The 24,737-nt window shown below is 47.8% G+C and overlaps 1 protein-coding gene across 3 annotated transcripts in view; it reads right to left on the bottom strand.

Moving 5' to 3' along the window:
• Window positions 1-24,737, bottom strand: part of TSC22D3 (TSC22 domain family member 3) — a 66,710-nt gene that overhangs the window by 40,481 nt on the left and 1,492 nt on the right. The gene's annotated exons all lie outside the window — the stretch shown is intronic.

The raw sequence follows: 24,737 nt of genomic DNA, 5'->3' as shown, positions 1-24,737 counted from the left end.
ACAATAAAATCACCTTAGACTAAATGATGCTGGCACCAGAGAAACATCCGGTGCTGGTATTTCTGTATTATTCAGGCCCTTTGCAAAAGTCCAACATCTTTCTTGAGGAGATTCTTATTCCACATGTGTCTTCTCTGATTCCTTTTCCACATGTGGTGGCCTAGAGCTCCTTCTCAAATTACCCTGAGGTAGCTGCTACAGAGACACGTTCTCTGTGCCAGGGTTGAGAAGGAAATGGGTAACCCAGAGCAGAAGGATCAGCAGCAAAAGCCATTTGCGCTCGAAGGAAACGAGAGTATTTGGAATTCCGGTGTGCTTGGGCGGAGGGGAAGAGGTCGTTACACCAGCCCAGACAGTCTTTGTCCCCACTCTTCTGTAAAGGAGCAGTGGGACCATCTCGGAAAATGTGTTGGATGAGAGAATCACTTGGCTAGAGGTTACTTCCCCTGCATAAGCCTGTGTGAGCACAGACACTGGGAAGGAGGCAGAGAGGGGGGTTCCTGAGGGGCCTGGGGAGGAACAGGACTCCAGGAGGAAAGAAGAGCAAATGAGCCAAAAATAGCTTTGCAACAGACCCCTCAGAAGGACTGTAACCCTTGCTCTGTAAGTGGTTAGAGCTTCTCCCTTCAAATGAGGATGGTTTTGCTATTACAAGGATATTTAAATCAGGTACACACACAGACACACACACAGCCAGGAAGGATTTCTAGTCTCTTCCTAGCATCTTCCAAAAGAGCCTGCCTGGCTGATGGTGGGAAGGTGTGCATGCTAGGTTGCGTCTGATTCTTTGAGACCCTATAGACTAGCCCACCAGGCTCCTCTGTCCATGGGATGCTCCAGGCAAGAATACTGGCGTGGGTTGCCATTTCTTCCTCTGGGGGATCTTCCCGACCAAGGGGCATCTCCTGAGTCTCCTGCATTGGCAGGCAGATTCTTTACCACTTTGCCACTTGGGGGGAGGGCACAGGGGCCTAGGCCGAATTTAGGCTCAGCTGGAGCCCTCCTCCTCTGTCTGGGCTTCTATGAGGGTAGGGTCAGGGCACAGCCAAGACTCTCCCAGTCCCCTCTGCTAACGTCAACAGCATCCCCAGGGATGGTTTTATACGTGGATGGACAGGGTAGCTGCCTGCTTGGTATGATTTGAGAGGTAAAGGTCAGAGGAACGTTGCCGCAAAAGGTCAGCTCTGCTAGCCCCCAGCTAAGCCTGCAGTTCTCACAGTGCTTACTCCTGGCAAAGGTCCAGGTCTAAAGAGAACTGTGACTTGGGCAGGGGAAGCACGTTCAGTTACTACCAGCTGTTTACACCTTGGCTGGATTCACAGTATCACATTAGCAGAAGCAGTACCAAGCTTCCTGCAGGGGAATGGTTAAGAGACAGGGAGATCAGGAAAGTTCTGGAACATGTGCTATCTATCACCCTGAGCAGCTGGGGGGAGTTTGAGGGAGCTTGTGCTAGAAAGCAGAATGGAGGAGAAGAAAGAGGGTCAAAACCAAATTCTACCCAGTTGGCCATTTTCTGAGGAATGTGCCTGCTTCCTCTATCCAGGCTGAGAATGTTTCAGATTTGACATTTAGGTTTACAACAAAGGAGATAATATCTCCTCTCCAGAGAGAGGCATTTCCCCAGAATTCAGACTCATCGCCTCCCACTTAACCAAGGGAGCATGTGCTGGTGAGGAGGGCCGAGATCATGAGCCAGGGTGTCACTCACCCTTCAAGGCCTGGCGTGGCCCACTCCTTGCTTCCTGAGAAGAAGAGTGTGACCACCATCACCTGGTCTTTGTCATGGCGGGGAATCTGCTCCCTTGGCCAAGCCCCTGCCCTGGAGACAAAGAATAGGAAAGGAACACACAAAGAGCTCCACTTAGATGCCAGGAGTCTGTTTCCATTGGTGCCAGGAACAGACCTGAGAAGTGGGTTGGATGTTGCAGCTGGGGTCCCTTGGCACTGGAGAGGCTAGAAGTTATCCAGACAATAGAGCCCAATAGATGGAGTCCTGCAGCCCATCTTATATTCCCCAGAGATACCACGAGAGCCTAATGATGTTGCCGAGGCCCATAGCCAAAACGCACCCGGTAGGCAAAAATGCAAAAATCGATTCACAAAATCCGCAAAGAATTAAGGGTAGATAGAGCCAGATTGAATGAACCCCCTGGCCTCTGTGGGCTGCAGGGACCAGAGGAACCCCATTCACCTAGATTGCTACAGTGCCTGGCATGGTGACATGACATCAGCTGCAAGGGGTTATGGCTGGCTCAAGGATCTGGGCTCTGTCCCCTTGGCTTCTCACTGCTAGGCAAAAAGCAGTAGCAAGCCTCTTTCCTTCACCTACAGCTTGGCCCCTGGTGGGACGCACCTGGCCAGCTCTGCTCTGTTTCCTTAAGTGTATGCGGAGCAAGGAGCAAGGGAGGGAGGAGGGGAGCGAGGAGGGAGGATGGACTCCAGGAAGGGAGGAAGGGCCAGGACGCTGGCCTCCTGAGGTAGCCCGATTCCGCATGAATACACTACTGACTGTGAAAGGTAGCAGTGCTGCCTCTTCCAGTTCTAGCACTTCTGGGAGTCATTTCTCAGCTCACACTTCCCTCCTGTGACAGATACATAAATCCTTGGCTGAAGAGGCTGCCGTGCCCCTTCCTGTCTCAGACGTGATTTTCTTCAGATGAATTGCACCACCTCCTTCAGACTTGCTCAGGTCAGGTGACCAGACCAGGCACAGTGCAACAGCCATCAGGCTATGGTGAGGAAGGAGAATAGAACTGTGATTTCTGGTCAACTCCCTGGCTCTGTGTCTCCCCAAAGCAAACTCGATACCCGCAGACAGGCCCCTTAGACCTTCCTGGACAAGTCCGTTGCATAAACAGCCATATGACACGTGCCTAAGACGCACAGAGACGATTTCTGAAAGCCAACTCCCAAGTATTTCTGGGAGGCTTTTCCACTTTGAGAAATGCCTGTGGCAACACTTGGTCTCAGCTTAGCTTCTCCCTACACCCAGGTTCTTCTCCTAGTTTCTGTATACTCCAGGAATGCAGGCTCACTTTCATATTGGCCCAAATAATCAGGAAAGCAGAACTACTGAAAAAAAAAAAAAAAACTAGGCTCATACTGCAATTTAAAAGCTAGCTATACATGATTTCTGGGGGGTATAACTTTTATTTTGGATTATCCTTGCCACAGGTCCAATGTTACCCCAGCTACATGAAATTCAACTGTAATTGTATTTGGAATCTGTGTGTGAGTGGATGATTTCTTTTTGCAAGACTCTTTTTTATTTATGTTTGACTTGGACTGGTATCAAAGTGACTCTGCATGCCTGAGTACCCAGAGAGCAGCTCACTCAGGTGGGGGTGTGCTAGCAACCTAGGAGTCAGTGACTCCTATGGATAATCCCCAATGTGGATAATGAATATAAGAACAACCAAAATGTGACGGATACAAGAATGGATCTATGTGGCTAAAGACAGAGGCTGCAATGAATTAGAAGTACACAATTTAGTATTATTAAGGAACATCCAGCATGATCGTGGATGCTCTAAATAGAGAAGAAGCCTGTAGGAACTCTGAGGTCATCTTCCTTCTCTATTCCATGGCCACTGGCCACTAATGAAACCCTATACTGCTCCAGTCTCCTGTGGAACAGCTAGCTCAGGGAGTTAGGACAGGTGATTAGGTCCTCTGAGGTTCAGTTAATTTTGCTCTTTTCCAAACCTGCCATCTTGCAAAATGTGTGTCACTGGTAAGAATAGAGATGGGGGTGACCGGCTAAAGCTGTTACAGAGGATACAATGAAGTTTCTGGTAGAGAATTTGGAGATTGTCTAAGGGATAGAGAAATACAAGCTGGTTCAAATTTTTTATAATAGATTTTGTTAATTTAGAAAAGAAAGCTGACAAAGGGCATCAGAACTACCATTAAGCATACAAAGAGGTGGATCAGAAAGCAGGAGGACAAAATTTGGGAGGAATAGTCTCAGAGAGCAAAGGTTGTTAAACACTGGACTGGACCACCAAAGGATGTTGTAGTATTTCCTTTCTTAAAGGTGTTGGAAGCTCAGCTGTCTCGGCTTGAGCCTTTGGCTAAAGACAGTTCCAAGGACAACATAGCAAAGACATGCAAGGCTCCTGTGGTACAGTCCAGGCGGAAGGTAGAACAGACCCAAAACCTTGATGACCTTTCCACTTCCTTCTAGGGCTCACCTCACAATCCGCAAGGTGAGCCCCAGGAGGAAGCGGGACTAATAATCATGTTCCCTATCTCAGAGCAATGGAAGGAGGAAGGGGCCCATCACAAATTATTCATAGAAATGGGAACCCTCTTGTACAGTTTGATTTTATACAAATTTCCCACCAAATCTTGCCTGAATCTGTCCAGAAATCGGCGCCAGTCCGTGTGAAATTGCCACAGTGACATATTTCCTGTCCTTCTACTGGGGCTTTGTGCATTCAGAGAAAGATTGGAACCTCTTTGACTTACTTCCCGGAAATACTCCTTAAGTTGGAGCTGAATATGCCTATGAACAATGCTGAGAAGAAATCATTGGAAGGTGGTGAGGACAGCCCCACCAACTTCTCAGCGACTGTGTCCCAGAATGTGGTAGAGGCGGTGCCCTGGAGCCAGGGGAAAGGCCTGCTGCTGATTTGGAGTGTTGAGTGTCACAGGGCAGAGCAGGACACCAGAGATATAAAAATAGCAGAGTGTTCTTACACTTGGAAGTGGGCTGTCAGAGGGGGCCTTCAAGCTAGGTGTACATGGATAAGTTAAAAAGTGAAAGTCGCTCAGTTGTGTCCAACTCTCTGCAACCCCATGGATAGTCCATGAGATTTTCCAGGCCAGAATACTGGAGTGGGTAGTTGTTCCCTTTTCTTGGGGGCCTTCCCAACCCAGGGATTAAACCCAGGTCTCCAGCATTGCAGGTGGATTCTTTACCAGCTGAGCCACCAGGGAAGCCCGTATATGGATACTGCTAACTGCTAACTGCTAAGTCACTTCAGTCGTGTCCGACTCTGTGCGACCCCATAGATGGCAGCCCACCAGGCTCCCCCGCCCCTGGGATTCTCCAGGCAAGAACACTGGAGTGGGTTGCCATTTCCTTCTCCAATGCATGAAAGTGAAAAGTGAAAGTAAAGTCGCTCAGTCGTGTCTGACTCTTAGCGACCCCATGGACTGTGGCCTACTAGGCTCCTCCATCCATGGGATTTGCCAGACAAGAGTACTGGAGTGGGTTGTCACTGCCTTCTCTGGTATATGGATAAGAGGATCACATACACTGTATGATTTCTAAAATATTCCTGAGCTGGAAGCAGTTTTAAAAAATGAATCTCCTGTAAGCTGTTTTAGAGAAAATGTTAAATAAATAAGGTTTCCCATGTGGCTTAGTGGTAAAGAATCCACCTGCCCATGCAGGACACTTGGGTTCCATCCCTGGGTCGAGAAGATCCCCTGGAGAAGGAAGTGGCAACCCACACCAGTATTCTTGCCTGGGAAGTCCCATGGACAGAGGAGCCTGGCGGGTTGCAGTCCATGGGGTTGCAAAAGAGTCGGTACACGGCTGAGCGACTGACTAAACAACAACAAATAAAGAACAATACTGGTGGTCCTCAAACATGGCCTAAACCTTGAAAGTGGTAGGCAAATCACTGGATTTGGGGAGATTAGGCCATGTTTGAGGACCACCAGTATTGTTCTTTATTTGTTGTTGTTTAGTCAGTCGCTCAGCCGTGTACCGACTCTTTTGCAACCCCATGGACTGCAACCCGCCAGGCTCCTCTGTCCATGGGACTTCCCAGGCAAGAATACTGGTGTGGGTTGCCACTTCCTTCTCCAGGGGATCTTCTCGACCCAGGGATGGAACCCAAGTGTCCTGCATGGGCAGGTGGATTCTTTACCACTAAGCCACATGGGAAACCTTATTTATTTAACATTTTCTCTAAAACAGCTTACAGGAGATTCATTTTTTAAAACTGCTTCCAGCTCAGGAATATTTTAGAAATCATACAGTGTATGTGTTAGATGTACTCCTCCCCCTCCATACATGTTGAATAAATAAATAGCTATAAAAATAGAAAAAGTGCACGTACCACCTAAAATGGTCTTGCATACCACCAGCGCCTGTTTACCGTGCTTGGGGGGAACAGTGCTTTCTGTATAATGCACGCAGAACGTCCCCACCGCCAACAAGCATGGCTTTATTTCCTCCTGCAATGTAAAGCCGGCAGGGCTTTAGAGGGCTGAATGGCCGGGATGCAATCCTGAGCCTGCTTCCCTCACGCCTTCCTCTAGGGCTAGGGCCCCAGCCCTTACTGTTTTCCTCCTTTCAGGTGCCAACCCTGGCCAAGGCTGCAGTTTGCAGCAGAACACAGGGCCCTTATTCTTGGTCAAGTGCTCCTTCCCTCAAGCTATTTTCCCTGCTGAGAATTCCTCACTAGACCTCACTTAACTTGGACAGTGCCCTCTGTGGAGCGGACTTCCTCAGCCTTGGCCCCAGGGGCTGCTTTGGCTGGAGTGCCCCCAAGCCCACATCAGTAGCCTGCCTGTCCAGCCCAGTGCTTACACGGGGCCCAGCCACCTCTGGCTGAGAAGCATGGAGTGCGTGGTGCCCTGAGCTGGGAACACCGTCTTCCCTGGGAGGCCAGCAACCCCCCTTTCTCTGAGCTGGCTCCCCGGGGGGTCAGGAGACAAAGGAAGCCCGCAGCAAGAACATGAGCAGTGGGGCCAAAGTGTTCTGCAGGCCAGAAAGATTGTGCCAATGCGGGCTAAACACAAGGACTATCTAACAATCAGGGCTGACCAACAAGGGAACCCGCTTGTGGGTAGATGCCTACAGGCTGAAGCAGTGTGTCCACCCCCTGGGGATGCTTTACAAGATTCCTGTTTCTGCTGGAAAGTTAAGGCCCTTTAGGGGCTTAGAGTCCTTTTTGCTGTTATTAAACAGATAATCATTCCCCATTCCACAATCCCCCTGCCCCCACCCCATCTAACTTGGACTCTCTCAGGGTCTCTGAATGCAAAGTCCCCAGAAACAAAACTGCTCTGAGGGAGGCAGGGCTGAGGCAGGGAGATCTGCCCGTTCCACTCTCCAGGCTCCCAGAGCTCCCTAACTTCCACTACCCACTGGGAGATGCTTTCCAGTTCAGGTCAGTCCAGCTTGAAAATACTGTGGTGAAGAAAATTAAACCAGGTGAAGACCCAAACCCCTTCAAGTTTAAAAGACACACACAGATTTTTATTTGTGACCTTGCTTGTTTGGAGGTGTAACCTCTATTTGGAGATGAGGGCGGTGGTACAATGCCTCCTGTCTTTCTTTGTGTCCTCTAAACTCTTTCTTCTTCTCCTTCCCTTCAAATTCACTTTCACCCCGGCCTCTCTTCCTCTGCCCTCAACTCTCTCCTCCCTTTCTCTGTTCTTTCCCTTCAGACCCCAAGGCACCAAGGAGGACCTTAGGGCTCTATATAGTGCAGCGCTATTCCCTGTGGGAATTCTAAGATCACTTGCAACCACCGGACTCTATGACTGATTAACTGAGGGACAAGAAATGATTGTCAAACCAACTGAGCTAAGAAGAAGGAGGGCAAGCTAGCAGCAAAGGAAGCAGAGTGTGTGACTCTGAGGGTGAGGGCACTAGGGCGGTAGGCAGGTGCCTGACAGGTGGGGCCGGCTTCTCTTCTACTCACCCTCCCCACTTCAGTAGAGAGGCTGGTGGGTACACAGTTGGCAGAGGACATTGGAGAAGATCTGCCATGTAGGGAGCCCTGAGCTCTCAAGCCTCTCCCGGTAAGGAGCACTCTCTGGTTAGTGAAGTGTCACCTACTGTGGCTATGGACCCTCATCATATAATCCAGGGAGAGATGGTCCACTATGAAGGAATCAGAATGCAGTGAAATGTACCAAACACTGACTTTCACCAAGCAGATTGGTTTCTGGTGGCTCATCTGTGCATAAGTGAGGGGGAGAGGAGCTATTTATAGCAGCAGTCAAATTCTCAAAGGGCCCTGCATTGAGTCATGCAGCGGTGGTTCTGGTGAAAGTGGGGCTTTACCAAGAAACCAGATTTCTAAGACAAAGGACCAGTCTAGTCCTTCTTCTTAGGTAGTCTTTTAGATGGGATGCAAACATCCAAGACCAGAAAATCCCGCTAGTTCAAATGATAATTTCTCCAAAGACACACACGAAGAACTGAAGAAACTCATTCTGGGTTGAGGAGCTGAGCTTTGGGGCTAAAGGGGTCACTGGGAGACATTTGGCAGAGAACTCATTAGCAACTATACCTTGACCACACCCCCAAACACCTTGGTTCTCGTTACTAAATCATTCCAAGTCCATCATCCTTGAGTTTTCAAAGTGGACCCTAATGTTCTATTCAGCCTAGATCCTCTCTTGGAGTTATGACTTTTTACACATTTACCATCTTCTCCTTTCCCTTTCTTGCTTATGTGAATCCCCTCTTCCTCCCATCCTTCTAACCTTCAGGGGTTCAATGACATATTCATGTGTCCACACATCCCATCTATACACAAGATGCTAGAGGTGTGATCTTCCAGAATATCTGAATTGGAAGAGAGTCAATAAACCCATTTTCTCTCTCCCCTCTCTCATTTTGTAAGTAGGAAAGCAGCCCACAGAAGGGCAGGGAGTTACTTACTCAAGCTCAAGCATCAGATTGGTGGCAAAGTCGGGACTTGAACCCAGATCTTCTGGGTCCAAATCTGACCCACTTTCTACAACCTCAAGCTGTAGCTCCTCCAGGAACTGTGCCTCCTCCATGAATTCGGGGTCCTCTACAAGCTGGGGCTCTTCCATGAGCTGAGGCTCTTCCAGCCTTTCGCCCTTCATTGTCACTGTTGCCCAGGGAAATCTTGATTGCCTGACTGGAGTTGGTTTCTCTCTCTCTCTTGCCTGGCTGGGGTTGGTTCCTTTCTCTCTCTCTCTGTACCTCCCTCTCATGCTCTAGCTCTCCCTCTAGCTCTCCCTCTATAGCTGCCGGGCTAGGGCAGGATCAACTGCAAACTCTTTCCCAGGCTCAGAAGAAAAAGTGCTCAGGGAGCCTCGGGGCCAGCCTGGGCTGGCTCAGTTGTGGAGGCGGGAGGAAGTTCCTGGCCCCGAGTGCCTTAGGGGGCTCCCAGGCTCTGAGGGAAGGCTGGAGCTCCTGGGGCAAGTGCTGCCCTCCGGATCTTCTGCTGAGGCCGGGCCAGCTTCCTAAACTAACTCTCAGACTGAAGGGGAGGGCCGGATCCTCCAGGGGAGCCCAGACAGTGGCTCTGCCAGCCAGCCCCTGTGGCTGGAACTTTCAAAAAGACCAATGTTTCAGCAACTTATTTCTTTTCCAACCCGAACAGCAAGCCTTTCTGTCCCCCTTGCATGACTGTGGCTGTGGCGTGCAGCCCCAGTCTGAACAGAAGCAGAATTCCAGGGCTGGGACTCCATAACACCCAAACCACTGGTCAATTCCATTAAATAAAATCAAATAGAAAACCACCATTTAGGCATCAGGGAGACCCAAAGCTGGTCTCTTGGCAGGGAGATGCTGTGTACCTACTGGGATGGGATATGCACAGCCATCTAGAGATGAGAAGTCATAAGACCACTGGGTTAGAGAATCAGGAGACATGGTTTCTCTTTTCAGCTGGTCACTAATTGGCCGTTTGGCTTGTGACAGGCACCCACCCATCTCTGGGCCTCAGTTTCCTCATTTGTAAAGGGTGAGGGTCAGACTGAATGACTGCAGAAACCCAACCAGTTCTGAGCCTCTGTGTCTCTGGCTAAGATGCAAGTGAAGGCAGAAGGTGCCAGCCCCCAACACTGGGTAGACAGAAGTTCAAGGTCTTGAAGAGGCAGTCCCCAGTCTCACTGCCCTCTGAAATCCTTCTCCATTTGCCAGCAGTGCCAGTAGGGTACCCTCATGCCTCTTCAGGTTTCAATCTCTGGAAAAATGTCAAAGCTCCCAGAAGTTTGTCCCTCGCAAACAGAAGGAAAACTAGAAGCCTTGTCAGTCATTTACACCTGAGTGTGAATGAAGAAGGTTCAGAGAGCAAGCCTTGACAGATATAAAGCTTGCCAGACTGGGCTGCAGGTGTTAGGTGGCTTTGGGCAGGACAGGTTGTGTGATTGATGGAGCAAGGGGAGGGGTCTGTGAGGGGACTGGTGAAAGAGGGAGATAAAGCATGTCCCAAAAGGTTTTGTTCTGGCTCTTCATATGATTTGCCTAATGATAAGGTAGGCTTCTCTTCACTGAGTGCTTTCTGGAATGTCCTCTCACTTAACCCCCACCCCTCAACCACACTTCCACCATTTTCTTTTTCTTTTCTTACTTCCGCCATTTTCTAAATGAGGAGACTGAGGTCAAGAAGTCACTTGCTAGCATCACATAGTCTGTCAGGCCCTTCTCTACTCCTCAGTGGCTGCTCTAGGGTCTTTTGAGGGTGAAGAAGCTCACCCCAGCTCCCCACAAAGGCCAGCACCTCCCACCCTATGGGGAGAAAAACTGGGAAAAACAGAATGGGGCCCTGACTCTCTAGGATCTTGGCTCCCCAGCATTCAAAAGCTATGGACATACCTTGCAGTTAATACTAGAATATACCAGCAAAGCCACCCACATCTGAATAGGTGGCTGAAGACATAGCATTTTGGAGACATGGTCATTTCGGGGGGCTAGTTTCGAGTATAATTTTCAGTGCATTAGTTCTTTATTCTCTTCACTGACATTCGCTCTGTTCATCTGGCAGGTGAAGAGCTCTTCAAAGTCTTTCTGATCTTGATTTTCAGCTGATAGGCCATTAGGGCCCTTAGACAATCACTCTGCCTAAATCATGGCTGCTTGATCTTGGCAATGAGAAAATTTCCTTGGGGGTTTGCTCCTATCTGAGGCCCCCATTGAGCCAGAGTAACTTCAAAATCCACACCTTAAGGTATTAGCAGTGACTGGGTTCATTTGAACTTTCCTTCCTACTGATTTGGGGCAAGAATCCCTCACAGACATAAATGATACAATGCCCAAGGTTTTAACAAGGTGACTTTTGTTTTTGTGAATTTTCTAATCCTGTGGGAAGGATTAGAACACCGCTCAGCCAGTGTTCTCACAGCTTCCTGCACCTTTTCTTCATTATGATCAATTGTAATGATATGGCTATTTGTGTAATTATTACTTGATGTCTGTCTCCACTACTAGATGGTAAATTTCCTGCCACGGGGATCCTGCCTGGCTTGTTGGCTGCCACTTTCTCCCCGTGTCTGATTTTCACGTGTGTGTGGAAGGAGAAATCCTCCTCTTCCCCAAGCACCTGGGGTGTGCAGTCTTATTTCAATGACCTCCCACACTGAGATGCTCCCCAAAATTGTTAAACCATTAGGATGGATGTCCCACGGAAGCTAATCTGCCTAGGAGATAAGAAAGCTGAAAGATTCAGAGGGGAATTAACAGCTCCTTAGTCTGTTCCCCCACATGATTCCAGTCCTAGAAGAGCTGGTAAAGAATCCGCCTGCAATGCAGGAGACCCCAGTTCAATTCCTGGGTCGGGAAGATCCCCTGGAGAAGGGATAGGCTACCCACTCCAGTATTCTTGGGCTTCTCTTGTGGCTCAGCTGGTAAGAAAGCCACCTGCAATTGCGGGAGACCTAGGTTTGATTTCCTAGGTTAGGAAGATCCCCTGGAGAAGGGAAAGGCTACCCACTTCAGTATTCTGGCCTGGAGAATTCTATGGACTGTATAGTCCATGGGGTCACAAAGAGTCAGACATGACTGAGCGACTTTCACTTCACTTCACTTCCATTTCCAATGGAAATATCATACGTGTTTCTATTATGAAAGTATTTTCCAAAAAACATTCATCTCTCACACATGCACTTTTCTTTTCCTTATAAGCGCCTGCATCTGATGCCTTTGCTTTCCCCACCTGTCTGACCCCTTCTGTCCATGATCCTTATTACGAGCACTCTCATACTTTTATTCAGTTCTTTATCACTAGTCACCACCTTCCCCGTGTTTGTATTTTATGTAACATCCCTTGGTAATTCTGTCTAGCTTCTCTGCATGCTGGTAGTCAGGAAGTTCTTTCTGTTATCTAATCACAGTTCTTCATGCTACAGTAGAGGCCTATTTCCTCTCGTTCTGTTTCTAGTGTGGTTTGGAAATGGCTAGTCACCATCTCTGAGTTGTGACTTTCTTATTTTTGAAGATCAACCTCTCTTTGACCACCGTCTGGCCCATTCTTATGCTCCTCTTCAGTCAATCATCTTGGCTCCTTTAGTTTGGCCCCACAGCTCCCTGAAGTCCCAGGCGTTAGCCAGTTGGCTAAGCAAGCTTCTCTTCCCTTCTGCATTCAGACTGTTTTTCAGCCTGGACAAATTATCTGACATTTGCACCCCAGAAAATTTAACCCTGGGGCCCCAGAAACGAATGCAGCCTGAAGCTTTGTCCCCACAGCCACTGTACAATGAGAAGCATTCACAACTTAGAAGGAGGCCTGCAAAGGGAAAGTAAAAGCCCGATGACCCTCTGTGGTTCTTTTTTTCTTTACAGTAAATAATTTACAAAAACAAATTTTCCTCCACCATAGGCTTTATCACTGGTCCCCAGGGCCAGCCTTTACGCATTTCCATACCGTCATGGACTATTTTTAGTGAAAGATGACATTAAGTACTGGCTGCCCTGTGGGCTTCAACCCCCATCTCTTCCTCCTGTCAGAATGTTGTCAGACCTCCCCTTTTGGACCTGCTGGCCACTTATAGCCTAGAAATATTTCCAAGAGTGTGAGTAGCTATGGCATGACTTCAGGGGTTTCTGAGAAAGCCTCTGTCTAAACATATCTCCTTAGGGTTGGGTCTGATGATTAGAATTTCAGCCATAGAGATTCATTTCTTTAGCTCAATATCACTTCCTCAGGAAGCCTTGTCTGATACTTTGTTACACTCTCAGGGAGGAGCTTATTCCTTATCCCTCTTGGCACTTCTTTGTAAGTATAGATTCATTGGTGTGGTTATTTTGGTTAATGTTCATCTCTTTACTCTTATTCCATGATGGCTGTGGCCATGCTTTTTGTGAGTTCCCCACTCTATTCCCAGTGCCTAACAGTGGTCATGTATAGATCTGAGAGTTGGACTGTGAAGAAAGCTGAGCGCCAAAGAATTGATGCTTTTGAACTGTGGTGTTGGAGAAGACTCTTGGGAGTCCCTTGGACTGCAAGGAGATCCAACCAGTCCATTCTAAAGGAGATCAGTCCTGGGTGTTCATTGGAAGGGCTAAGCTGAAACTCCAATACTTTGGCCATCTCATGCGAAGAGTTGACTCATTGGGAAAGACCCTGATGCTGGGAGGGATTGGGGGCAGGAGGAAAAGGGGACGACAGAGGATGAGATGGCTGGATGGCATCACCGACTCGATGGACATGAGTCTGAGTAAACTCTGGGAGTTGGTGATGGACAGGGAGGCCTGGCGTGCTGTGATTCATGGGGTCACAAAGAGTCAAAGTCGACTGAGCGACTGAACTGAACTGAACAGTTAGCCTGTCACATGGAAGGCATGAGAGAAATATTTGTTGTTGACTGAATCTGCTCATGAACCTAAATGTGAATTTCCCAGAGCACTGATAGGAAAGTGTGTGGGCATGCATGCCCAGGACATTTAGCTTGGTGCGAGGGCCCCAGAAAGCAAGGTGCTGACCATAAGCAGCAATCTGCTTCCCCAGATGACCCAAGGCTGCTTCCTTTTTGCTACTCCAGCTGCCTTTCCTTTCCTGTCAGCTTGAGACTTCCCTCCTTCCTCAGCCCAACCCCAGGACCTTCATTTATATGGCATCTGGGAAGGAAGGGTTTGACCAAGGTATTGATACAAATAAGCTAAAATGATACCCTGTGGGGCCATCAGGAACTTTTTTCCAGAGAGATTTGGGTGAGCAGTGTGTGTGTGTGTATTCTTGGGCTTCCCTGATAGCTTAGCTAGTAAAGAATCTGCCCGAAATGCAGGAGACCTGGGTTCAATCCCTGAGTTGGGAAGATCCCCTGGAGAGGGGAATGACAACCCACTCCAGTACTCTTGCCTGGAGAATCCCATGGACAGGGGAGCCTAGTGGGCTAAATCCATGTGGTCGCCAAGAGTCAGGCACGACTGAGCAATTAACACTACTACACTACATATGTATTCTCAGGGCAGCGCCTTGAAATGATCCTGGTTCTGTTATCCCCTTCAGAAGGGGCCTGGTGGAGACTGAGGCCAGAGATCCACAGATGTGAAGCCATACCCCCAGACTCCTCTGGCACCCACTGTCAACTGCACTCCCACGCTTAGCCTTCTTGGTTCTGATTGGCTTTCTGCAAGCATCCTTGAGGGGTGCCTTTCTGCTCTTGGGCCCTGAAGGCCTCCACCTACCCCAGACTAGCTAGGCCCCTGAAGGGATGCTTGCTCCGACTCAGAGAGGGGCCACAAGAGGAGGGCCAGAGCAGGCCTCTCATACATGGAAAGTGTTCCTTGCTGTCCCCATCCCAGCCAGCTCCTTCTGACCCATGACCCTTGATGGACAGGCAAGGTGCCCCTTTCCCCTCCCAACCAGACAGCCTCACAGCTCTTCCCACGGGCCATTCTTTAAGGCCCTGCTGGAAGCTGCTGCCATAAAGAGACTCTCCCTTCCTAGTTTGCTTTGGCGCTGCCTAAATTTTGGGCTTGCAGATCCAGAAACAGTAAGCTTGAGGCCTTTCCCTCAAGAAGCAGAAGCGCCAGCTTAGCCTGCAGTGGCTGGTGGCTCCGCTGCAACCGCTTTGGTCCTGCCGCCTCCCTCCTCTACCCCTCCACCATGCCTAACGGGGCAGGCATTCAATAAATCTGCAGTAGGTGCTGGGTAAATAGCAGACCCGTGGTCGATAAATGATGGATTGATTAACTGAAGTACTTGGCCGCTCAGTACAAGGTCTAATGAGGCACTGCCGTGGTTCATTTTCCTGTGCACCTGGGGAAGCAGAGTTTAGTGCATTAGGATGGGGCCAGGTTTATCTTATTCCTTTTTCTTTGTTTCTTTTTGTTTTTTTTTTTTTTTTTTTTTTTACTGCAACTGACTATGAACTGAAAGGGTGAGGGATAGAGAGAAGTGAGGGGCTGGAGGCCTGGGAGGGGCCTCAAGGAAGGGGAGTCCTGCACCTCTGCCTCAGTTCCCGCCCCTAACTGTCATTGGATTCAGGGAACTTGGGGAGCCCAGCTCTCCTGAGCCCCGAGATGGTGGTCCTGGGCTTGTCTGAGATTTGCATACAAATCACACCTGTCAGTAATTCCTGTGCTACCTTTTGACTTTACCTCCCTGTTTCTTCCTCCTTTCCTTGGACAGGAGGGCAGAGTCCCCCACTACACTCGGCCTGTGAGCCATTTACCCACTGACAACACAGTGTGACAGGCTGGGTGGAGACAAGGAAAGAGAAGAGGACCTATTGGTTTAGACAGAAACTTTGAGCCAGTGGACTATTAGATTGATGGGGCTATTCTGTGTTGTAGATATTCCTGTGAGTTTATCAGAGAAATATGTCATAGAATTTAGCAAGTCCCATTTCACTGGGGGCTCAGTTGCACCAAACCAGTAATGCCATTTTCTGAAAAGGCTAGGAAGTGAACTCAGAGAAGGCAATGGCACCCCACTCCAGTACTCTTGCCTGGCAAATCCCATGGATGGAGGAGCCTGGTAGGCTCCAGTCCATGGGGTCGCTAGGAGTCGGACACGACTGAGCGACTTCACTTTCACTTTTCACTTTCATGCATTAGAGAAGGAAATGGCAACCCACTCCAGTGTTCTTGCCTGGAGAATCCCAGGGACGGGGGAGCCTGGTGGGCTGCCGTCTATGGGGTCGCACAGAGTTGGACATGGCTGAAGCGACTTAGCAGCAGCAGCAGCAGCAGGAAGTGAACTAGGTATCACTGTGAATTCAGGCCAGCCTGGGGACTTTGAGACTTTGTGAAGAATGGATTGGGCCTCTCAGCTTCCACTAAACCCATCTCCCTAAAGTCCCCAGAACAGTACCTGACCCAACAAGCAGATACAAAAGGAAGAAGAACTTCTGACACCTGTTCTGCATCCCCCACCTCCAATGCACCAGGCTGACTTCAGCACTGTACCATCAGGTGACAGCAGGAGATGCCAACCCTCAAGAACACCCCAAACCACGCTTAAGTCCATAGCATCTCACCTGCCTTGCTTACATGTGCTGCAGTGTGGGGGCCTCAGGGGGGAATCACCTTCACCACCTGGCACTTGCCTCTGAGCAGACTCTTGGCCTGACACTAGGCAGGGTAGGCTTTTCCTTTGGAAGTGTAGTGAGCTCTACTTAGACCCCCAGCAGGCTTCTGAATGCCTGGCCCCAGGGAAGCCTGCCACTGAGCAAGCAGAAGCTTGATGCCTCAGTAACCTGGCTCTGTTACATAAGGGACTACGAGAGATATGAGTCAGGGACCTCAGGCTGGCCCAGGCCCAGCCTAGCCTGGGAGTGAGGCTAAAAGGGAGGTGTGTGTTTGTGTGTGGGGGGAGAGGGGGTAAGCCAGGAAGGAGCTGCTGGAACCACTTCCCTTCCTCTCACTTCTCACCCCCTTCTTCCTCAGGGATAGCTATAGCCAATCACTGGCCTACAAAGCTGAGTGGGAATCCCAGCCAGACCCTGCGTTGTGAGCAGCTGCTCTCCATCTCCCCTGAAGAGAAGACAAGAGGAAGTAGGCTGAATAACCAAGGCTGTTTCGTGAGTAAATTCTTCCTTCTAGGAAGGATGGGGAAGGTCCCTGTGGGGCTTTGTTCACAGGCAGGGGCCTGATTTCAGGCTGGGCCTATTTGAGGAAAGTGGTTCCCAGGGGAGGAAGGCTGATCGCATGCCTGGGGCATCACTGACCAAGCAGCTTAGGGCTCTGGTTTCCCCTCGGGCTAGTGCTGCACAATGGGAAGCCTCCCAGTCAGTCTCCAAGCTGGCTGGGATCTCACACCTCACAAACTGTTTCCCATAGGGCAACAGCCACTTTGGGGCAGAGATTTCCAGGTAGAAGGTACAAGTGAATTAGCTTTGCCCCATGAAAAGACTCCCTCCTGCCCAGATTAGCATTTGAAAAAGCTTATTTTCTAGACTCCTCCCATCTTATCCCCACTGTGACTCCTTAGCTAAAATGGATTTTGGCATGGGTATGTGGTGGCTTCCATAAGCCATTTCCCCACGCTGACTCCTCATCAAACCTGCTTTGAGGCTGAGATCTAGCCTTCAGCCTTCACAGAGATCCCATTAGTCCACAGGGTCCTGCTCTGCTAAACCCATGGCCCCAAGCGAAGCCCTAACCCTTGTCCCATTATTGCAGGCAATGGGACAGCACAACATGTCCTGGGCCATTATTGCCTTCTTCATCTAAAAGAGAAATTTCGTCTTTTTTGACCCCTGTGGTCAAGGAATGCTCTCTCTTGAGTGCACTGAGCACACTGAGTGCCCCACCAAATGGGCCCAAGCTTCAGGCCCACTCAGCACATTGGCTTCTCCAGGGCTAGCGAGACTACTGCATGACACCAACCAATTTGTTATGTAAACCCAGCCAGTCATGGCAGATTATGGCTCTGTGGTTATCTTGAGGGATCCCTTACATAAGAGGAGAAAGTTCAGGTAAGAGCATAATCGTGATGCGCAAACACGACGCAATGGCTACCTCCAAGCTAAAGACATGGCTGACCTTATTCCTCTCAACCAGCCCACAAGGCACAGGCAAGTGCTCTGCTGGGCTCCACCACTCAGGGGACCCAGAGACCCTGGCAGCCTTGGCCAGACACATCCATCTCCGTTTACCCAGACTTCCTGGCCTTCATGACCTGTTATGGAAAGGAGCCAAAGCTCTACCTGGAATTGAGAGCTTGTTAGTTTATCTGGAAGTGCAAATATAAGCAGGATTGTTAACCTTCTCTTCAGGCGAGGAGGGAAAATAAGGTCACCCTGGAAAGAGTTATTTTCTGAGGTGTGGGCTCACATGGGCCCATTCCTGGCAAGACTGAGGAGGAGGAGGAGGTGGAATTTGTGTTCTGTTCTTGTCACTTTTCTTGAAGAGCACGAATCTTCCATCCAGACCTCTCGAGCTCCGTGCTGCCCAGAGCCCCACATTGCAGCAGACCTTTCAAGGACTCTGGCCCCATCTCTCTACTTCTCTTCTCCAAACTTGGCTTTCATAGGTTCCATTCCCATAGAACCCTATTCCCAATGAGCTGTCACCCCCAAAGGAAGTTCTGATAAACAAATCCACACAAGGTGGTCAATGGTGAGTAAAACATTTACATGTTACTCTTTTAAAAAGGAAATCTTGGGTAGCAAACCTGGGTAGACCCTGCCCATTCATGAGAGAGACACACTCAAACTTTTTCCAGTCCCTAATTTATGAGCATCCTGAAAGCACATCATTTCCCTCATAAAACTTTTATCATTTGGTTAAACTTCTTGGCTTTCTTTCATTGTAATCACTAGCACTAGCAGCTGACTCAGGGAGGGAGGCCTTCTCCCCAAAGAAATAGACATTTGCTCTTTTCATGGGCATTACTACACTTGAATGAATTGACTATGAGAAAAGGACTACAAAATTGGGTTGAAAAGTAGGTTCTGGGCAACTCCACTCCTAGGTAGAGACCTGAAAGAATTGACAGGAGCTCAAAAAGATACCTGGACACCAATGTCCAAAGCAACATACTTCACCAGATCAAGCAGGTGGAAAGAACCGAAGTTTGTGAACAAATGAAATGGATGACACAAAATGTGGTGTATCCAACAAAGGAATGTCATTCACTCATAAACAGGAAGTAAGTGCTGATAAATGGATAGACCTTGAAAACATTGCCTCAAGTGAATGAAACTATACAAAAGGCCACATTTTGTATAATTCTACTCATACAAAATACCTCAAATAGGCAAATTCCTGAGATAGAAGAACGGAAGTTACCAAGGACTGGAGGGAGAGAACAGGGAGTTACTGCTTAATGAAATGAAGAGTCAGTCATTCAGTCATGTCTGACTCTTTGCCACCTCATGGGCTGTAGCCCACCAGGCTCCTCTGTCCATGGAATTCTCCAGGCAAGAATACTGGAGTGGGTAGCCATTTCCTTCGCCAGGGGATCTTCTGGACCCAGGGATCAAACCTGGGTCTCCTGCATTACAGGCAGATTCTTTACCACCTGAGCCATCAGGGAAGGTACTAAATAGGTACAGAGTTTCTATTTGGGATGGTGCCAAAGTTCTGGAATGGGTAATATTGCTGACTGCACCATTGTGAATATACTTAATACCACTGACTTGCACACTTAAAAATGGTTAAAATGACAAATTTTATGTTATAAATATGTTAATGGTATATATGGATATACCTAATATATACATATTCTTTTTATACATATATAACATATACTCACATATGTAGTATATATAGTAGTTGCTGGTAGAGCAGCAGGGTCACTCACCACCCAAAGCCTCTGAGCACATGGAATTCACATCTGTGTCTCAGCAAAAAGACAATTTCTAACACATCAGGGCTCTCATGAGGTATACAAACCATGAATGTTACGTCTACAAATGCATTTGTGTTTTCAACAGACAATGTGTCCTAATTCAAGGTGCCTATTCTTTGTCAGACTACTAGGCACTAAGGAAAAAGTTATTTTAAATTACCCTGGGCTAGGAAAGGACTTTCAGAGGTTGATACCAAAAGCAAAGCTCACAAAGGCAAAGAATAACAGACTTAAGCACATAGAAACTCAAAACCTTTTCCCAGCAAAGTACACCATCCTCAAAATCAAATGGCAAAATTAGTTGAGAAACGGTTGCAACCTCTAAATCAGAATTTCTTGTGGTGTGGCCCAAGTACTGCTGCACTATGGAATAGGAACTTTGGATTGCAAGGACAGAAAACTGATCTTAGAGTATAAAATTAAGCTCTACAGCAAGCAGGTGGGAGAGTTTTGCCCCCCAGATCCTCTCAGTTCAGTTCAGTCACTCAGTCGGGTCCAACTCTGCGACCCCATGAATCACAGCACGCCAGGCCTCCCTGTCCATCACCAACTCCCGGAGTTCACTCAGACTCATGTCCATCGAGTCAGTGATGCCATCCAGCCATCTCATCCTCTGTCGTCCCCTTCTCCTCCTGCCCCCAATCCCTCCCAGCATCACAGTCTTTTCCAATGAGTCAACTCTTCCCATGAGGTGGCCAAAGTACTGGAGCTTCAGCTTTAGCATCATTCCTTCCAAAGAAATCCTAGGGCTGATCTCCTTCAGAATGGACTGATTGGATCTCCTTGCAGTCCAAGGGACTCTCAAGAGTCTTCTCCAACACCATAGTTCAAAATCATCAGTTCTTCAGCACTTAGCTTTCTTTACAGTCCAACTCTCACATCCATACATGACCACTGGAAAAACCATAGCCTTGACTAGACTAACCTTTGTTGGCAAAGTAATGTCTCTGCTTTTGAATATGCTATCTAGGTTGGTCATAACTTTCCTTCCAAGGAGTAAGCGTCTTTTAATTTCATGGCTGCAGTCACCATCTGCAGTGATTGTGGAGCCCAAAAAAATAAAGTCTGACACTGTTTCCACTGTTTCCCCATCTATTTCCCATGAAGTGATGGGACCGGATGCCATGATCTTAGTTTTCTGAATGTTTTCCTCAGAAATCAGGTTCAGGAATATACATTTATGAAATCATTACTTTGAAGACTCAGAGAAGCACAAATAATTTTTATGCAAATTTTTCTCGGAAGCTTGATCTCTGAATCCACATCTTTCCCTTTACTACTATATATCACATCAATAGGGAAGGTTAAAAGAATTAACACACGTAAAACAACTAGAAATCTTGCTATTATTTTCTGAGCATCTAAGTGGGGACCAGTTGTTGCCGGCGCAGAAGCTTAAAGGTAGAGTCCAAGGGCTCTCAGAGCTGCAGGAGAACTCAGATTCAAAGTAGCTCAAATCACACTGGCTGGGGTACTGGGGAGCTGAAGAATAGAGCTGATTAAGTAGTTCTGGATAAAATCTTAGAAATAAATTTGAGATTACAACAATGACAACAACAGAATATGGCAAAAGCTCCCCTTTCAGCTTGCTATACTTAACTGATCAGAGAATTTGTTGTTGTTTAGTCACTAAGTTGTGTCCAACTCTTTTGTGACCTCATGGACTGTAGCCTGCCAGGCTCCTCTGTCCACGGGATTCTCCAGGCAAGAATACTGGAGTGGGTTGCCACTTCCTTCTCCAGGGGATCTTCCCGACCCAGGAAATGAACCCATGTCTCCTGCATTGGCAGGTGAATTCTTTACCAATGAGCCACCATAGAAGCCTAGATCAGAGAATTAAGGCCCCTCAAATTTCAACTTTGCAAATTTTTTAATAGGCTGCATTTCAATTGAAAAAAAATTAGCTCTTTGCCCAGCATATTCTATCTGCCTCTTAGGTTTTCCAGTTTTAGAAGCATTTTCAACAAATAATACAATATAATAGATTGACCAATCATCCCAGTTTCCCTGGGACTGTCCCTGTTTGAGCACTGAAAGTCCTGTGTTGGTGGAAAGTCCTGGGATGGTTGGTCACCTGACCTAATTAGGACATTTTAACCATTTGATTAGTTTATGGGCTAATATTTGCTTCTGCTTAACAATTCTTCCTTCATCGACAATTCTTTAGTGTCCTACTGATCTGAGGTGGAGTCTTGGCTCTGCTCTTCATTGTAAGGCATCAAGAAAGTTATTTAATTTTCTCCAGCCTTAATTTCCTTCATTAAAAAATGAAGAATGTACCACAGGGAGGAGGGAGGAGGGTTCAGGATGGGGAACACATGTATACCTGTGGCGGATTCATGTTGATATACGGCAAAACCAATACAATATTCTAAAGTTAAAAAATAAAGTAAAATTAAAAAAAAAAATGAAGAATGGTGATAACAGTACCCATTTCATTGGGTTGGTGTAAAATTAAATGAGGCTATGCAGATATAATGCTTAGCACACAATGTAAACACTCAGTAGATGTTTAGCTATTAATCTATTATAGTTATTAATTACCTAACACAAGATTGAAGAGCTGGTGTATAAAGCACATCTCCCCCCAACAAGTAGTTTAGAGGGACTATTTATACACCAATGAGCTACATGCCCATTACCACTGATTCATACATATATACACAACACTATTCATCAGGGCTTCTACCAGGCTATCAGAGTTACTGCATGTGGTTCATACCAGAAAAAAAATCATATTTAAACCCTTATAAGAATTTTCCAAGAGTCAATTAAAGTTGTAAAATCTTTACATAGGACCACACCAACAATTAAGCAGTCATCTAGCCCCAAAAAAACCTTTATTGAGTACTGGCAGTATAATTAGAAGCCAAGGGAAAGCCAAGTAAGTGGAAAACACACCCTACCCTCAAATTGCTTACACTCTTGTGTTCCAAGGAAACCAAGAGCTAAGCTGAGAGTCAGGGACAGGTCAAAGCAGAAACCAGATAGAAATCAAGAATCTGCCCCACGCTTCCTCCCAAGAATATAGGAGCCCTTGCAGCAGGGGAGTGGGCTGTAGGAGGAAAGGCAGAAAGAGTCACTTCTCCAGAAGAGATGGCCATGAAGGAGACAAGTTAGAGGAAAAAGACACTCAGGCAGGAATCTGAAGTATCAAATAATTAAATGGAATAGAAGTAACAATGATGGCTGTGGTATGAAGCTAGAAAACCAGGGAATAAATGAAGTAGGAAGAGGAAATTTTCACTCAGAAGACTGTCCAGCCTAGATTTTGGAGAAACCCCATGACCAGCAATAATGGCCTCCTATTTTGCCAATGAGCATGTCATTGTAGGCAAACTTTCAACCAAATTCAGAATCTCCAGTCTCGAAGGTCCCAGTTGTGAAGGCAAATGACAGAATGGTTTGTCTTTCTGGAACTGTTAAAGTGGTTACCACAGGACCCTGTCACTCCCCAGCCTGGGGGCTTGAGCTGCTCTGTTCCCAGGAGGGGAGGCAGGGTGCTCAGAGACAACTTCCCAATGATATGCCCTGTTCCCTCCACCAAAGCCCTCAGCCCCCAACCCAACCTGGTAGCATTTCCAGGCTTTGCCAAGAACCAAGAGGTGTCAACAGAGTAGGTGACAAAGGAGGTCTTGCTGTTTTCAAGAAATCCAGACCACCAGAAAGCCTCCCAAGGTGTGGCACAAGTGAACACTTTGATTTCAGACTTTCAGCCTCACATCTCACTCACTTATGTCTGACCCTCTCAGGCCTCCAACCTAGGACCCAGAACTGAGGAAGTGTCCCCTCTTATGTTTCATCAGGCCATTTTGGAGCAGATTCTCCCCCAGTTGAAAGAGTGCAAGTGCTATGAGCTGTCTTTCCAGGTGTCGCTGCCACCCATCCCCCACTACCTACAGCCCTAAGCTCAGTAGACTATTAGGAACCTGTTAGGGCTTTCGCTAGGCAGGGTTGCAGTGGCTGTGGTCTGAATACACTTGTAGTAATCTTTCACCAGAAATGAAGATTCCCTGGAAACTCAGCCTGGTTTCTTAGAGACAATGAGATAAATTGATGCCTAAAGCGAAATAATAGATGAGAAAGGGCTTTGATGGCGTGGAAAATAATGTTATAATAATGCTAACGAAGTCGGCAGCCTTGCTTGTCCCCTCCTGGAACTTCTGGGACTGTGGAAACTAACCTGGGCTGAGCACTAAGTGAGGTAGTTCTTGCCCAGCTCAATGGCTTTTAAAATTTCCTATTTGTGTCTCACCGACAAACCATCAAATTATTCAATTACTCTGTGGAAGCCCAAAATTACTTATTACCTTGTCTGAACACATTACCTGCCCATGACTTGGAATCTCAGAACTAGAAGGAAGCTTAGAGACCAGAGAGGTCAAGCAACTTGCTCAGGGTCTAGAGACATAGACCTTGTCTATGTCACAACACAGGGAACTAGACACATAACTTGTACTACAACCGAGGTCTCCCACAGAGGGTTTCTCTTTCTCTTACGTAACCTGTGACCTTGAAGAAGAAAACCCACCCATCCACCCCCACGCGCGTGCACACACACACACACACACCAGTGCCTCATTCCTATGGCTCTAAGAACACCAAACCCACAGGTGAGTTTCCTAAAGTTGCCTCTCCTGCCTCAAAATTGCTGCAGTTGTCTCCCCAAGACCGGCTCTTACCAGAGTGCCTCAGACTGGAAGACTGCAGCCACCTTTGGTCTTCCCATTGTGTTTTTCTCCTCCACTCTCCCTTTCTTGCCCTTCAGCAGGATTTCTAGAAAGTCTGACCTGCACTCCAACAACAGGTTTGCCATGACATGGACTCATCCACCCTCCTGTCCTGGGATGCTCTTTGGGGCTGCTTTTAGCTGTCACTGGAAATGGAAGGCTATGATCCATGGTGGATCATGTATGGGGAGGGGTCCCTCTATCCAGAGTTTCAAGAAATTCTCACAGTCTCTAATTTTTCTTATTCCCCGTCCTCCCCCACACCTGCACACATAGCAGCTGAATCTGTCGGGACAATTTGCTTGCCCCTATTTCCAGTCAGGGCCACTCAGTAATTTAAAAGCCCTTGCAATTTCTGCTCAAGTTTGCCTGTTTGGAAATGGACTTTTGATAAGCGTGGAAGTCAGGTCCCAAGAGCATCCCATGGCAGACTCTCCAAAGTGGCCACAGAAATGTAGGCATTTGGGTAGAAAGTGCCGCCGGCTATCCCCAAAGCATCTACCACTCTGTCGCTCTGTCCATCTTCTGGGCTCCAGCA

Source organism: Bubalus bubalis, chromosome X, assembly GCF_019923935.1.
Source record: "Bubalus bubalis isolate 160015118507 breed Murrah chromosome X, NDDB_SH_1, whole genome shotgun sequence".
NCBI classification, from domain to species: domain Eukaryota; kingdom Metazoa; phylum Chordata; class Mammalia; order Artiodactyla; family Bovidae; genus Bubalus; species Bubalus bubalis.
The sequence above is the reverse complement of the archived record's forward strand: the minus strand, read 5'-3'. Positions and strand labels throughout refer to the sequence as shown.